A 17,500-nucleotide genomic window follows, 5' to 3' on the forward strand; every position below is an offset into this window, starting at 1 on the left:
CTTGAAAACTAACCTTCGCAACTAACAGGCGTGTTAAATTTAAGCGTGTACAACTGAGCTGCTACCCTTCATAAACGCTTCATTATGTAGTCAATGTGAACATGCCACAACATCCGGTCGTCAAACTGAAGACCAAGGTACTTAACAGTAGGAGATAGCGCTAGAGAAATGCAAGAACAGTTTAAACACTGAGAACCATGTAATTGAATGGACAGATCTAGGCAACAGTCTTATGAGGATTTCTAAAACATATTATGGTAGTTTTTTCTTTGTTTCAATATATTTGATTAGCATGTAACCAATCAATCACACGTATTGCGTCTTTTTGAAGTAGTTTTACGGCTTCAGAATACGATTCGTGTGATATGAGTAGTGCAGTGTCATCAGCATATTGAAATATTGCAGCATTCAGTTGTATGTTGGCAATATCATTGACGTATATATTAAATAAAAGACATCCCAGAACCGATCCTTGAGGTACACCATATCTAACTGATGTAAAATCACTATATGAATTTTTTATAGAGACTACATGCAAACGGTTGGAGAAGTAATTAGAAAAGAATTTCGAATAAGGACCTCGGAAACCAATACTTTCTAGTTTGTAAATAATGATGTTGTCTTCAATGGTTTCAAAAGCTCTTGTCAGATCTAAAAGGCCAAGCACAATATTATTTTGATCAATATTTTTACATACGTAATCGTTACATTCTTCAAGCAGATCGACTGTACTTAAGCTACGTCTAAAACCGTATTGAGAGGGACTTATAATATCAAATTTATCGCAAAAGGATATCATGCAAGTGTAAATAAATTTCTCCATTACATGTGCTAACACGTTCATTATTGCAATTAGCCTATAATTACTTTTATCTGATTTACTACCTTTCTTATAAATTGGTTTAATTAGTAAGGTCATTAAGCCCAGCGGGATTATACCTGTTTCGAAGCATCTGTTTAAGATAAACAAGACCACGTTTTGCACATGATAGAAATTGTACTTTATATCTCGCGCTCTTATTCGGTAATAACCTGCCGGTTTGTTGAGTGGAATAACGTTAATCAAGTTCCACAGGTCACTTGCATTAATGGGTGGTAGGATAGCAGAGTTTAGAATTATCTGGCCTAGGGAATTTAAATTCAGAGGTCTAGTACACTGCTGTTTATTTTTGTTAGTGATAGTTTAAAGGCATGTTTAAAGGAGTTAGCAATGTCCAATGATTCTGCAGGTGAAAATGTCTCAGCAAGCCATCATCTAGACCTTTACGTTGGGTTTTCCCGCCAAGTCATTCAGCAAACCCCATGTCTTTCTTACGTTACTGCGACACCGTGAAAATTTTTCAGCGTAGTATTTCCGTTTACTGATTCGTAACTGAGCAGTAAGCTTGTTACGTGCGGTTCGATATTCTTTCTGCAGATATAGGTTTGTCGGGTAACTTTGACAAAGCCTCCATAACCTATCTTTTTGATAAGATAGTTCTACAATGGATGCTGTGATCCATTTTTTACTTGGATTTCTACATTTCAATTTCACTTTTTTTGTGGATAGTAAAAAGAACGTACTAAACTGATTTACCAATTGATTATACGTTATCACATGGTTGGTTGTGTCTAATTTCATCCAGTCAAAGTTTCTGACTAGCTTATCTACCTTTCTGTCGTCTATGAAATATCCCACGTGATTCACGTCATCTTCAGAAGCGATAGTATCTGTCACACGTAAGGCCGTGAAATAATGATCTGCCACTATTTTATGTATAACTACAGCATCGGTTTCAAAGTGTGGCCATCTCGACGCTATATGATCAATACATGATCTCGTGAGCCGGGAAGCCACAAGTTCTTCACGGGTGAAATCATGTATTAGATCTACCAAACCATGGGCTGAAAGTAAATCTACATAATCAGCGACTCCCTGTTTTCTTGGTTTGGCGATATCAATGTTTATACCTCCCGCTATAATTATGTTATGACGAGCATGTTTAGTGAGGAATGTAGACAATTCAGATAAAAACACTTTCAGATCAGAATTAGGCGGCCTGCATACTGCTAATACCAGGAAAGTAGCTTTAGGCTTGCATATTATAAAAGGGACGACTTCCGCTGCGGTAAAGTCGGCAGAAATCACTTCCATTATCCATTCGTTCTTAACAAAAACGTAGATGCCACCGCCCTTGCTCAGGTCACGGCACTTTGAATGTGACTGAATACCTTCGAGAATATACGCTGCAGATTCGGACTGCGTTATATTTATTTCTGTTAATATGAGGATGTCTAAGTATTGCAATGCATCGCTCAAGTACACATTTAGTGAATCCCAGTGCTTTTTAATGCTTCTGACGTTAGTGTGTACAAGCTCTATAAATGGTGCAGTGCGGCCATCATGAGAGCGTAACCTTCGTTGTACCCATTCCGCGAATGAATTGAGCGCATTGGACATGACTAATTCAGCCCTAATAGATCAGCTTCGCTGACAATTTTCTTCGCGCCAGATCCTTCAGTTTTTCTCATGAAAACCATTCCATTCTTGGTCCATACAAACTTGAATGCCTTCACCTTTGCAACTTGCTTTGCCTGTCAGAGCAGTCTCCTTGTTTCAGCGGTCAAGTTCTCATTGATGAAAATGTTTTACTTTATCAAGATTCTACGCTTGCTATACCATGTGTCTCTTTGTACTCTTGAAGTAAATTTAACGATTATGGGCGGTATCCTTCCTTCCCTAGTTGACAGCCTATGAGCTGCATCAATACAATCAGAAGTCAGCGATGGTATATCAAGTTTTTCTGCTAGAGATTTCAAAACAATGTTAAGGTCTTCATTAGCACCAGGTTCCACGCCATGAATTTCGATATTATTCCTTCTAGAATAAATCTCCAAATTTCTTACCGCTGTCTGCAGCTGTGCGATTTCTTTGTCCTTGGACGCAAGACATGTGTCTAATTCATCAGAGTGTTTCCTGAGAGCAGCAACCTGTCTGCTCTGAGAAGCAATAGATGTGGTTATCTCCTCATACTTTTTTAACATCATTTCCATCGAGCTTTCAACTTTTTCGATTAGCTTACTCTGGGTTTCAGCTAATCCCAGCACTGAGTCGTTGCCCGCAGGGGCGTCTGCGTCAGCAGGCGTTTGGTGTGTTGCGACACCACGGACCCGAGCACATGGGGGTTGGACCCTCCCGCGTCTAACCGTGCGCGGCTTAGCCGTGTCTGGGGAAAAGGGGATCCTGGAGGTTGAGCCGAAGCCGGGTGTTTGGACCTTTATGGCCCCCCGGCGGAGGCAACACACCTCTTTGGCCTCGGCTTCACGTAGACGGCACCCCCGGACTGACCCACCCGGGGGAAATCGGTAGTTGCCTTTTCCTGTCTCTCTCTCTTCCTCCAACCTTCGTCTTTCTCTCTCACTTTCCATCTCTCCTGTCTCCTCTTCACTTCGTTTTACTTCCAATTTTCCAGGCAGCAAGGGTTAACCTGGTGTAGTTTATCCAGCCTTGGGTCTATTATATTAGGTTATAGTGGCTTTGTACAGCTGGCGTCTTCGTTGCCTTCGGGTTTCGTAGCGTCCCCATGTTGGGCTCGGTGGTGGGTGGCTGGCATAGCTACCGAAATTATTGTTCCCTTTATGGCTTTTTCGTCATTCCCCCGACTCCCCGATCGCCCTCTTTCCAAGAGAGGGCGCACCGATGACTCTCTGAAGCTTTTTGTCCAGACCAAAGAAATATACCCGAAGTACCACGTGCTAAGTTGTCAAAACAGTGATAAAACTGCAAGAACACTATCACCATTTGTCGTTGCGAAATGCCTTACTGAGAAACTAGGTCCCGGCTATAAGGTCACAAAAATGGCCAGCGGTGATCTATTGATAGAACTTAATGACAAGAATCAGTTCGAGAAACTGTCCGGACTTGCTGAAATTGGTAATACCCCTGTCTCGATGAACCCCCACCGATCTCTGAACAGTTCACGCGGAGTTATATCAGAACAAGATTTCCTTGACTTGAGTGAAACCGAGCTCCTTGAGGGCTGGAAGGAACAGCATGTGACAAATGTCCAAAGAATTAAGATCAGGCGGGATGACAAAGAGATCCCCACTAAACACCTAATTTTGACGTTTTGCACAAGTACCTTACCAGAATATATTGAAACAGGCTATCTGAAAATCAAACTTAGGCCCTACATTCCAAACCCTCGCCGCTGCTTTAAGTGCCAGCGATTTGGTCACGGCTCTCAAAGCTGCCGGGGCCGTACCACATGTGCAAAGTGTGCGTCGCACGATCATCCTGCTGACAATTGTACTGAGACACTACACTGCGCAAACTGCGACGGTGATCACCCTGCATACTCCCGCTCATGTCCTTCCTGGAAGAGGGAAAAAGAAATAATTACGTTAAAGTTCAAAGAAAACATTTCCTTTCAGGAAGCGCGAAAGCGCATTTCCTTCCTACATATCGCAGGGTATGCTGATGCGGCGCGTAAGGGGGCAACGCCGCAGCAGACTCCGGCATCAGCCCGGCCCACAAAGAGTGTGGCCGCGGCTGTGCCACCAGCCCCCCAGGCGACAGCAGCCAGTGCTGCTGCGCCATCTCTTAAGGAGGGCCCATCGACCTCTGGGTTGGTGGCCTCCAAGGCCCTGCTTTCTGAGGCAAGGCCTACCCTGAAAACACCTCGCTCGAATGAGCGGAAGTCCAGCGGCTCTCAGGAGTCGATGGACACAACTACAAGTCAGCCGGCGCACCCAGCGCCTCCTGAGCGGCGCGAATCTCGCGACCGCTCCAAGAAAGACAAAACACGGATTACGGGGCCTGGAAAGGCTCCGTAAGCCAATTGGACTCCTCTTGACACACAGCACAAGAAAACAAACAATATGGATACACAAATATTACACTGGAACGTGAGAGGTCTTATGCACAACCTCGATGACGTTAAAGAACTTCTACACAAATACAATCCAAAGGTGCTGTGTGTTCAGGAGACACACCTCAAACCAACACAAGGTAACTTCCTCAGGAAATACGCCATTTTCCGAAAAGATCGAGATGACGCACTCGCCTCTTCGGGCGGCGTCGCAATCATAGTGAGCAAAGATGTTGCTTGTCAGCAGTTTCTTCTCCGAACTCCTCTTGAGGCAGTCGCAGTCCGAGCGGTGCTCTTTCAGAAGTTGGTCACTATAACTTCCCTATACATCCCTCCGAATTACGAACTCTCTAGATCAGAGTTTCTAAGCTTTATCGCTGAACTTCCCCAACCATATATCGTTGTTGGAGATCTAAATGCCCATAGCAGCCTGTGGGGCGATTCTCGTTGTGACGTGCGAGGGCGCTTAATTGAAAACTTTCTTTTCTCATCTGATGCGTCCTTGTTAAATAAAAAAGAGCCCACATTCTACAGCGTTGCACACAAAACATACTCATCTATAGATTTAAGCATCGCATCAAGTACACTCATGCCATATCTGCAGTGGAATGTTATCAAAAACCCTTATGGGAGTGACCACTTCCCGATCATATTAACATTGACAAAAAGTGAAGAAAACTCTCCTCATGTTCCCCAGTGGAAGATTGATTCTGCCGACTGGAAGCAATACAGAGAGCTCACCCACCTAACATGGGATGACATCCGTAATCTTAACATAGACGACGCAGTAGCATATTTCACAGCATTTATTGTGAATATAGCTTCCATATGCATCCCAGAAACACAAGGAAAGCATTCGAAACGACGTGTTCCTTGGTGGAACAATGACTGTAGGGAAGCACGAAGAAAGCAAAATAAGGCTTGGGGACGCCTTCGTGACTCTCCAACAACAGAAAATCTCATAAACTTTAAAAAAGTAAAGAGTGAGGGTCGAAGAACGCGCCGCCGTGCTAAAAGGGAAAGCTGGCAAAAAGTACATATCAGGCATAAATTCTTACACAGACGGAAAGAAAGCCTGGAACCGAGTTAACAAATTAAACGGCCGGCAAACTCATCATCTGCCATTAGTAAACAACCAGGGAAACACTCTTGAAGACCAGGCTGATTTTCTAGGTGCCCACTTTGAGTACATTTCTAGTTCGGCCCATTACACAGATACATTTCTGCGGTACCAGCGGCAAGCAGAGCGATTGCCCCTGGATCAGAAAATAACACAGAATGAACCTTACAACCGTCCATTCACCATGGCGGAATTTCAGGCCTCACTGAGTTGCTCTAATAAGACAGCGCCAGGAAGAGACAGAATAGCTTATGACATGATCAAACACTTACACCCTGAAGCACACAAAACACTTTTGTCGATATTTAACTCCATATTCTGTGGTGGGTACATCCCGGCTGCCTGGAAAGAGGCAATAATAATTCCCATTCTCAAAGAGGGCAAGGACCCCTCTTCGGCCAGCAGTTATAGGCCTATAGCCCTAACAAGTTGCCTGTGCAAACTCTTTGAGAAAATGACTAACCGGCGCCTGATCCATTTTCTTGAAAGTAACAAAATACTAGATCCCTTACAGTGTGGCTTCAGGGAAGGTAGATCCACAACAGACCACCTTGTCCGCATCGAGACAAATATCCGGGATGCCTTTGTGCATAAACAGTTTTTCTTGTCGGTGTTCTTAGACATGGAGAAAGCCTATGACACCACATGGCGTTTTGGAATCCTTCGTGATCTGGCAGGAATGGGCATCCGAGGGAATTTGCTGAACGTGATTCAAAGTTATCTCTCGAACCGCACATTCCGTGTTCGCGTTGGTAACGTCTTATCTCGTCTATTCACCCAAGAAACTGGTGTACCACAAGGAGGTGTGCTGAGTTGCACCCTATTTGTTGTAAAAATGAATTCTCTCCACAGTGTGATACCACGCACAATGTTTTATTCGGTGTACGTGGATGATGTGCAAATCGGTTACAAGTCTTGTAATCTTGCTATCTGCGAGCGACAGGTGCAGCTTGGCCTCAACAAGATTTCCAAGTGGGCGGACGAGAATGGATTTAGACTAAACCCACAAAAAAGCACGTGCGTCCTCTTCTCGAACAAAAGAGGTCTGCAACCAGACCCCTCTGTTGACCTTAATGGAGAACGGCTATCTGTGAGTCATGAATATAAATTTCTAGGCCTCATCTTAGACTCTAAGTTAACTTTTGTCCCGCACCTTAAGTACCTGAAAACAAAGTGCCTGAAGGCTATGAATCTGCTGAAGCTCTTGTCACGCACATCATGGGGAAGCGACAGGAGATGCCTCCTTAGCTTATACAAAAGCCTTGTACGGTCACGCCTTGACTACGGAGCCATAGTTTATAACTCTGCAACACCTAGCGCTTTAAAGATGTTAGACCCCGTTCACCATCTGGGTATTCGGCTTGCTACAGGCGCCTTCAGGACTAGCCCTGTAGAAAGCCTGTATGTTGAGTCGGATGAATGGTCCCTGCATCTCCAAAGAGCATACTTAGCTCTATCTTACTCCCTGAAGGTAAAGGCAGATGTAGAACACCCATGCCATTCCACTATAAGCGACATATCGGCTGCCAGGCTGTATCAAAACCGGCCGTCTGTGAGGACTCCTTTGTCCATGCGTCTAGAAGCGTCGGCTGAAGAAACAGGCATCCTACTGCAGGAGAATGTCTTAACTGCTCCCAGTTGGCTTCCACCACCTTGGGAGTGGCAGACTATTGAGTGCGATGTCTCCTTCATAGAGATCTCCAAGCACGCACCTGAGACTCATATACGCTCACACTTTCTCGAGCTTCAGGCGAATTACTCATGTGCAGAATTTTACACAGACGCTTCCAAATCTCCTGCTGGTGTTGCGTACGCAGCTCTGGGACCGTCTTTTTCGACATCTGGTACACTAAATCCACATACAAGTATTTTTACAGCTGAAGCATACGCAATCCTCTCAGCAGTTAAACACATAAAGCGAATGAATGTTACCAAAGCAGTTGTGTTCACAGACTCATTGAGCGTCGTTAGAGCTCTAATGAGTCTACGAAAATACAAGAATTCAGTTTTTAACGAACTCTACAGCTGCTTATGCTCAGCCTACATGGGCAACCAAACGGTCATAGTATGCTGGGTACCTGGCCATAGAGGCATAAAAGGCAATGTAGCTGCAGACGAAAGTGCCACGTCAGTTGTTTTTAAGTATACAGACACAAACATACCTATCTCTCCCACAGACCTAAAGCCTTTCTTGCGCCATCAGTTGCGGAGATGTTGGCAAAGGCAGTGGGACAACGAAGTGTCAAACAAGCTACATATGATCAAACCAAGAATAGGGAAATGGATGTCCGAGAAAATGGCAAGACACAAGGAAGTGCTTCTTTGCAGGTTAAGAATAGGTCATACTTTTGGCACACACTCGTACCTCCTTTCTGGAAGTGATCCTCCAAAATGTGATAGGTGTGGCGACATTCTTACAGTCCTCCATGTTCTTGTCGAGTGCCCTGAAATAGAAGGCCAGCGTAAAAAGTACTTTTATCCCGCATATCGTGAGCACATCCCTCTTCACCCAGCATTCTTTCTTAGCCATGAGCCGCTTTTTGATTTTAATACAGTCTTAAAGTTTTTAGCAGATGTAAACATTTTACAAATCATCTGGCCAGGGTATCTGTAGCGCAGCCTCGTCTTGCAGGCTGCAGCTGCAGTGCAAATGTTTGTACAGCAGGTGCCTCTCAGCCCTTGATTTCAAGGAACCACTTGAGGCACTAGTGCAAATGTATACGTTTTAATACATCATTATTTGTAACAGAATTTTTATAGTCATAGCACTAATCATTAGTCATTGTCATAATTTTAATGCCAATATATTTTACGCAATTTACAGCGACTTGCTTTTAGGCCTTTTTACAGCCATGTTACATCAACTATTTATCATTCATAGACCACTCTATGGTACATTGGAAAACTATCATCATTTGTCATGGCGCTCTTTGGCCATATCTGGCCCTTGCGCCAATAAAAAACCACATATTATTATTATTAGCACTGAGTCGTTCTTAGTGGACTGCAACTGCATGGCCTTATCAAGTCTGTCTACTCGCGAGTGGAAGTCATCTAGCCTGCTTTGAACCGAGCTTATGGCTGCCATTACCTCTCGCAGAGTGGGCTGCGGCGCTTCAGAATTATTCATTGCGCCAGATGTCGTTTTTCTCCTGGCGCACTCTGAACACAACCAGTTGACTTTAACGTTCTCTTTTGCAACGCGTGCGCACTTCCCAGTGTGATATAAGCTGCTGCAGTCACAACAGCACGCCCTTAGTGCATCCCGTGACACCGGTTCGCGACAAGCAGCACAGTTTGGAATTCTGGATGCAAGGGACATGACAAAATGCACAGCACAACGCAAAAGGCCCTGTCGCAGTCAGACGGGGGCGAAACAAAGCAAGAAAGACGTGGCTATGACCAAAATTATGGCTTATCTACAAAACAGAAGGCATGTTAGCTTGCGAGCCCACACCCCGTCGCAGTCTCACCCCGTCAGACTGCGACAGGATGGCTGTCTGCTGCCGCTTTTGTATGCGGTCCAGTCCCTGATAGCGCCCCTCGCGTCGCTGCCGGACAGACGATGGACAGCGGAACGTTGACGCATGCGCAGCTTGGACAGCCACACTAGTCGGCGTACGGTATCGACCTGGGCAGCAGGTAAATCTTCTTTGCCGTTGAACAGCCGGGGATGCTGATTGCTACAAAACAGAAGGCATGTTAGCTTGCGAGCCCACACCCCGTCAGTCAGCGCCTGTCTGTCACCTTCGCCTTATTGTCCTCGTTTCTTGTGTGCGCGCTGCAGTTTCAAGATGAAGCGAAGCTGAGCCTCGCTAAGTCTAGCTAAGCATGGTTGGGACTACTTAAGCTGTCAGTCATCGATAGCCAGTCGATAGCCAATCAATAGCCGACCGAGAATCGATCAATAATCAATAAATTCCGGAAAATGCTGGGGATGACTTAGTAGTGCTTAGCCTAACCCAAAGACGAGGCCAATACCTTACGATAGCCAATCGATAGCCAATCGATAGCTGATCGATAATTGATCAATAATCATTAAATTCCGAAAAATGCTGGGGATGACTTGGTATAATGCTTAGCCTAGCCCAAGTACGTGGCCAATACCTTGCGATAGCCAATCAGTAGCTAATCGATAATTGACAGATAATCAATAAATTTCAGAAAATGCTCGGGATGACTTGGTAGTGCTTAGCCTAGCCCAAAAGCCAGGGCTAGCTAGGTGTCCACCAGCTCCGCTGTCTCTTTAGCATTGCGCCCCCAGTGCAAGCTACGCGAATTTTCTATTTAATTGTTTTCAGCACAAGCCGATAAATGAGGGAACACAGAGTTCTGCGCCACAAATTCTGTGCCGCCCCCCTGGACAGCGGGCGTCATAAAGAGCGGCATTCATGGAGCACGAGCACGTTACTTTCTTTGCAGCTGCTCTTAAAAGGAAGCTTTAGCTCGCACCAACTCCTATCTCGCCTATTCAAATACATGTAAAACGCAGAAACGATTTTCTCAGATAACCACTCGGTCTGTTTATGCAATTCGTTGCATTTGGGAGAGAAAGTTAAATTCTAGCGGCTGTTGGTTGGAAAATTTTGATTTAGGGCCTGAATTTTTTAATTGTCTCTTAGAAAAATTGGTATCGTTGAAAAAGATAGAAGCACGAAGTTTGCAAATTTGTACCTCTGCAGCAAGAGCAAATATCGCAGTTCTGTATACTGCATCTGTTAGAGCGCCCAAACAGGACCAATTTATTAAATCAATTTATGTCTTATTTGAATTTGTTGCATTGCTTACAAGGGTTTTGTAAAAGTCCTACTCACATATTAGTGGCCTATTTGAAAGCCATGTACAATACACCAACTTCGCCCGCTTCAGATTTATTATTAGATGCGATTGACAGAATTGTGATATCATTTTTCATTGCTGAGTTGCCGAGCTAGAAACTTGATAGTTGCCGATCTTGGAATCTTAGAATTGCCGATCTGTAACAAATTTTATTGCGATAGCAATTATATGGACACTCCAAGCGCATTTCTCGCGTCAGCGTTGTCGTCGTCGCCGCCGCCGTAAGGTTCCCTATAAAGTCCTACGGTGATAACATCGTCGTCGCGCGCGCCGGACGCTGTGTGTGTCAGTGAAAGCGTACGAGGGTGAGCCGGCAATCGCGGCTCAATGTAGCGCACGCACGCGAGGGAGGAAGGCAGGCCGGAAGCGCACTGTCTTCTTTCGAGCGCGAGGCACAGGAACGAGGCGACGGAGAGGGAGGGGGATGGGTGCGTTCTGAACCGTCGGCTGCTGCTCAGAGCGCGGCCGCGCCGGCGCCGTATCTTGAAAGCGATCTGCGATGTGGGCGAAGTGCGCGCCTGAGCGGGCGTCGTCTTCTACGCGATCTGCGATGGAGACAAAGCGCATGCGCCAGAGTTCCGGTTGCTTCGTATGCGCTATGCTTTCGACGTTTAGTTCGCGTCGAAGCGAGACGACTGAAAGCGCGAAGGTCTATTTGCCTGCTGCTGCTGCTGCTGGCGCGCTTTCTCACTCCAGCTTTCTGACAGGGAATTTCTGGGTCTTCGAGCGAGATGCGTTCATGTTCACCTGTGCGCGCGTGACACCGTGCTTGTCTATTTACTTAGTAAGCGAATGTTGACAACATTGTACGACCTATTAAGCTACTATCCTTACTTCATATAGCTCTCTACCAATTTGATATCGCACTCGATGCTTCGCCTTTCGGCCGAAACTGCGACTTTTTTATTAACAATGGACAGCCTCAATCGAAAATTTGCTTTCACCAGGCACTAAATTTTGTCTTTTTCTTTTTAATACAACAGACTTTATGAAATTTATTGCAATGGTTGCCGAGAAAAAAATATTTTTCCTTTCCCATGCATTTAGATAGGAGCCCCCGCGCTAGAGCTGCCTCTTAATGCCCTTTATTTGAGGCCTCAAACACACTTGGTACGAGTATAACCATATAAAGCCAACAGACAATAAAGCCAAGGAAAACATAGCGGAAATTAGCTGAGGTTGAATTGTAGAAAATTGTGAGAGAAATGGATGTTAAAGTGAAAAACTATACCTAGCACGCATTACGTCGAAGCCGAAAAGGTCCTTGTTGTCGAACACTTTATGTTGATCGATCTGAAGGACTTAAGCGTTGAAACCACAGAAATAGGTGCTGCGTTCGTGCAAACTTCCGGCCTTGCTCGGTGAGCCGCTTCAGATTTTTCGACGGAAACGGACAACCCATTTTTTTTTTGTGACACCCGTCTTTTTTTAGGGCAGTGTAAAGCTTAGCGGTCAGAGTATCTAATCGTGCAGTAGTATCACGAAAAACGCAGTGGAACATGTAGTATCAGAATTTTTCGATCTGCAGTCGCGATCGTGACCATGTAGTCCTACGTAGGAAGCATGCTGGAAACAGTGACAGGTGAGCATGATAGCGATTGCGCGCCAGCATATTTGGAAGCCGGTAGGATTTGTCAGTAGTGCTATTCATGCAGTGCTGGTGCCCATTAATGGCAAAATTATAGTCGATGACGTTTTGTATCTCACAGGGAGACCACACAACAAGGGGTGCATAATTGAGAACTGGCACGCATAGAGAAACACTAGCGTGCGACGCCAACAACTGAGGGACGACACGGCTCGGCCATTGCACTCGTTGAGGCGAAGGCAGCTGCGCTCATTATCGTGAACGTTCTGTTTTATGTCGCAGTACGCATATAATAAAGCCCAACGTCTACGTAACGTAAGACTGCGGTTTTAGACAGTAAGTATGGGGAAATTAATAACAGCAGAGTTGCGTTCTAATCTTAATGCATATATTTTAAGTGCCAGCTTTCACCGTCATTGGCTCCAGAAACCGTTTTTTGCAACTTATGAGCCATTTTTTTTATTTCGAAAGTTTACTCGAAAGCATAAACTATTTATTATGAAATAATGAATTATAATTCCTACTCAAAACGCGAACAGTATTCCCGATTATACGGCTATAAATCTCGGTCTTTTCATTTCCACGAACATCTCACGTCACATTCAGGGTGTTTGTCGGTCCCTCTAACGATAAAGAGAGACTGAAGCGAGCCGCACATTGAAGAAGGCAAGTGTTTGGGCGTAGCGAACCTACCCGGAAGGTGTCCAAACACTTCTGCGCCGCATTGCTCCACTGTGTAAGGTAAGTTACTTTACAGTTTCTAACCCAACTCCGTGCTGCCGACTCATGTTGCAGCATATCACATAGAATCCTACAAAATATAGGCAGTAACGTCTATTGTCCTTTCCTAATCTAAAAACACCTATTCTGCACTGATAAAATGAGGCTAAAACCGGTACAGTTATCTGGTCAATGTCTCTTCGAATGAGCTTTAAATCAGAGCTGTCTATTTTAATGAGAATAGGTAACCTGTTAGCAACAACCTGTTGGCTGATGAAAATGAGTAATGTATATTGAGAATTAATAGGGGCGGGCGGGAAGAAAGATGGTCGACATTATTGTGACAGGCAGTGGCACCGAAGCGTCCTGCTCTGCCTGTTATACTGCAAAGCATTCGCGCTATTCCGCCATCTCGTCGAAGTGAGCAACTGCTCCGCCTTTTCTGATGCGTCGTCGTTCCTGGTTGAAGTTGTTGTGAACCACTGAAGATTCTTATCGGCGTGGCAACAGCCTAAGTGATCGAAACCGCAATTATATCCTCAGCGACACCGTATCTGTTGTACTTCTTGTCGCTACTGACGAAAACAAGAGGCACGGTGACCGCGGTACGGTCACGTCTTAAAGGATGCGTAACGACATCAGCTGTATCTCTGCGCTTTGCTCAACAGAAAATGTTTATACACCGTAGGGTAGATTGGTGACGGCACCGCAATCCCGCGAGAAGGGCATACTCAAGATTACACTTTTGCAGCGGTCTGGAAGAATAACAAATGTTGCGACGAATGCTGAATCACTCCGCTTTGATCATTTTAGTGAATTCACCCGGATGTGCCAGTAGCTAGCTTCCTGTGTTTGGCTCTGGAGATGGAAAGCCTTGACTGATTTCTTGGCGCACAACTCGAGCGACCGACGTTACTACCAGAAATCCTTCTATCCGGAGCTTCGGGTGTTCTAAGGGCGTGCAGAAGGAAATGTTCCCAAACACTGCAAAAGCAAATTGAGTCTAACACGACTGAGAATTCAGTGGTTCCCACTCAGCAGGGGAGGACCAGATATACTGGACACTGCGAAAAAGCTGCCTTGCACGCCCCCTTTTCAAATGTACCGCGTCTGCGTGATACCCAAATAAATAAAGACACAGGCATGGTTTCCGTTTTTCTATATGCAACATAGTCTCCCGCCAATGACGATCTCCAGACAAGGCTGTAGGCGACAGGGGCGTAAACGTGACGTATACTTATTCGGCCGGATGGCAACAAACCAAATCGGTGTCTTGTCATTCCATAGTGCGATCAAGCTTTTATAGTAAAATGTAAGCTAAGCACCTTAATGCGAATAACTGTATCGGCTTAAATACCAATTTTTTCATGTAACCTCACTTCGGACAAGTCACGCATCCTTGTCATCACAGACACCTTTACTCCGCTCATCACCCTATAAACCACAAACATCGCGGGGATATCCATTAGTTATTTCAGTTGGATATTCAATACTGAGATTGCTCAAGTTTACGTAAATTCAACGTTTGTAGCACTGTCAAAGGTCCTCTTAATTGTTTACGTCAACGAGACTTTATATAAATGTCTCTGCTGGATATTTGCTACATTGTTAGGATATTAGTGTGCGGCTGAAATGCGCTATCCATACATTACCAAAATGAAATTTTGTACACTCATGCGAATGTATGGGAACTGAACATAAATTTCAAACATGTTGCTGAAAAAAAAAAGAAAACTGGCGGGGCTACCTCGCAGATCCGGGCCTTTTTTAAAGATTTCTTTGTATGTTAGGTACCTCTTTCGAAGCAGGCGCTGTGTTACAGGCGCAGCAAGCCGAACAACACACAGAAAGATGAATGCATCGCTTACGCACATACTAGCGAAAGCCCGCCCACCACAAGGACTTGCAGAACACTGTCTCTTTTGAACCTTTTGAACGTAAATTGAATCAGAAAACAGGAGAGTAAATGAACACATATGAGCCGCATACTTGATTGCTTCGAACAATAACTTGAACGAGTGAGGTAACATATTTCTTTCATAGGAATACTAGAAAAAAATTCGGCAGAGACACGTAGGACTGCTTACGCATGGGAATACGAAAGCAATGTTCCGTTTTCAGGCCTCAAAACGTCATGAACGCGCTAACTTTAGTCGCTCATGATGTGGTGCCACCTCCGCCCCTTTGGCTGCGCCGTTACGTGTTCAATGACGCACGCATTCGGCCACACCTTTAGTCATCCAGATGGCTGCGACGTGATGTGTGCATTGACGCACGCACGGAAAGCGGTGAACTGGACCAGTTTGTACAACGTAAAACAGATAAAAACCAGTCGAAGCACATGAGAGACCGGACGAAGATGACGACGGGACTAGCGGAACTTACAGCTCAACGATTAACACGTCAATGAAGAAATATACCTGCCGGCAGTCCAAGTGGCACATCCGCAAACTGCCACCGCAAGAGGCCAATTTATTCATCTATCGATGTAATCAACAGCGGCCCTAAGGTAATTCATCTCTTTATCAGTGAAGCACAGAGATGTGTAACTGACGCAAGTGTCATTTTTTTTTCAATTATGTGGAATGCCTCCAGAATTTCTTCCAGTCCTCATTTTCTAGCTGCCTCGCGTTGGCTTTTTGGCTCCGAGTAAGTTCGTGTACAGCTTACAATTTCTATACGGAGGGTTATACAATTTCAGAGACTGAAGCATTTTTTCTTGTTTTGATAGCTGTTTATAAAAAGATATCTAAACGAGTGCAGACGCCGTCTGATAACTGACACCGAAGGTATCGCGAATGCTACAAATATGCGCGTAACATTTTTCAAGTTCTTGTCGCGAGATCTTTTTGCAAATGCTCGTGAATAACACGTTTACGATGGTCGTGTCGTTCGGCGCCCCTGTAACACGATTTCGGGAGAACACGCACGCTTTTTATTGGTGCCTCTGTATCGCATGTTTACCAGCCTACCGCCAACGATGAACACGAACGAAACAGGCAAATAAAGCTATTGACCCAAAGAAGGCTAGTAAGTAACCACAAAAGGCAGAGTGTTACTTTCCTAAGATGTGGTTTGACGCTCGAGCCTCAAAGTAAACAGGACTGACTGTGCTAAATTGAAAAGTTTGGTAAGGAAGTTCTCGTAGTCCGCTTCGCGTGCCCGCGAATTCAAGCCTGTTGGTGTACACAACGATTTACCTCATGAAAAACGACCATGTATTGCTTATATAAACAAAGTGCATTTCGCGTAGGGATTGCGTTAAAACATGCAGATAAAGTACAACATGCTAACTGACCTGTATCATATCTGCTACACTATGGCCCGCAGCAAGTTACGCAAGCCTCAACACATACTATGCTGAGAGACTCGCCGCTTGGTTCGCATAGTTTTTTGGAGGATGTTGGTCTGAAGTTCTCCCATCCCATTCGTTGAACCCACGTCTTCCATCTCAACCCGAGGTGCTTACCGGACGGTATCGCAAAGAGTTTTTCTTTTTGCCTTCGTTGAATATACTTCTGCATTCGTAGGTGCAGCATCTCATTGTGACAGAAAAACGCTGGTAAGGAACGTCGTACTTGCCATAAAACGTATTTCAGGGCGCTCGCAATCAACAAACAGAACGAGCTCGGAAGGGCAACGGCGCAAACGTGCCCTCCTCACAAGTCGATCGGCGCTTATGAAGCATCAATGGGGGTGGAACGCGACTGTAAACAAACGAAGCCGGCGCCAGGTCCCACGTGACGCCAGTGGGCCAATATCGACGCGGTCTCGGCCTTGGCGAAGAAGAGCGAGGAGAAGGCGCCAATCTTCAAAGCGTATCGCCAGTTTACGCAGTTTCGATAGATTTAATGGCGCCGCTCTCCCGCGCCACATGTCCCATAAAGCACGCATCCTTAGTGAGTGTTCTCTCTCGTTTGGAGGCATGTTCATATACCTCTCATATCCTCTGCATATTAGAAGATTTGATTGTTGGGCTAGTTGGTTGCATACCTGAACCAGTAACTTTGCCCACAGACACAGGCACTTTGTCTCCCTTTCTTGAGTCTTTGTCTTTTATTACGTTATTTGCCTTGTTCGGTGTTGCATATAATCTGCGGTGGGTGCAAATGCTAGACTAACCGACATAGTTTGTGAATTCGTGAGCTTTGTCGTCTCGCGCGCCTTATATTGGAGTTGGCGTAATCAAGTTTTGAAGACCCGTTGAAGCGTTAGCTCACCGCTACTGCAGCTCTTCATCTCGTCAGCGTTGGGACGTCGAGTTTCTGCGGTCACCTAGTGAGATCTGATCAAGTTTGCCTGTGTGCATGTGACACCACGCTCGATAATTTAATTATTAAGCGAAAGTTTATTGCAGTTTATACGGCCGATAAAACTTACTGC

At 45.1% G+C, this 17,500-nt stretch overlaps 2 protein-coding genes across 2 annotated transcripts in view; one reads left to right on the top strand and one right to left on the bottom strand.

Moving 5' to 3' along the window:
- LOC125940981 (uncharacterized) overlaps positions 1–17,500 on the top strand; it is a 508,491-nt gene that overhangs the window by 153,605 nt on the left and 337,386 nt on the right. The gene's annotated exons all lie outside the window — the stretch shown is intronic.
- The window catches only part of LOC119431215 (uncharacterized), a 635,270-nt gene that overhangs the window by 35,869 nt on the left and 581,901 nt on the right, over positions 1–17,500 (bottom strand). The window lies entirely within an intron of this gene.

Source organism: Dermacentor silvarum, chromosome 10 (genome assembly GCF_013339745.2).
Source record: "Dermacentor silvarum isolate Dsil-2018 chromosome 10, BIME_Dsil_1.4, whole genome shotgun sequence".
NCBI classification, from domain to species: domain Eukaryota; kingdom Metazoa; phylum Arthropoda; class Arachnida; order Ixodida; family Ixodidae; genus Dermacentor; species Dermacentor silvarum.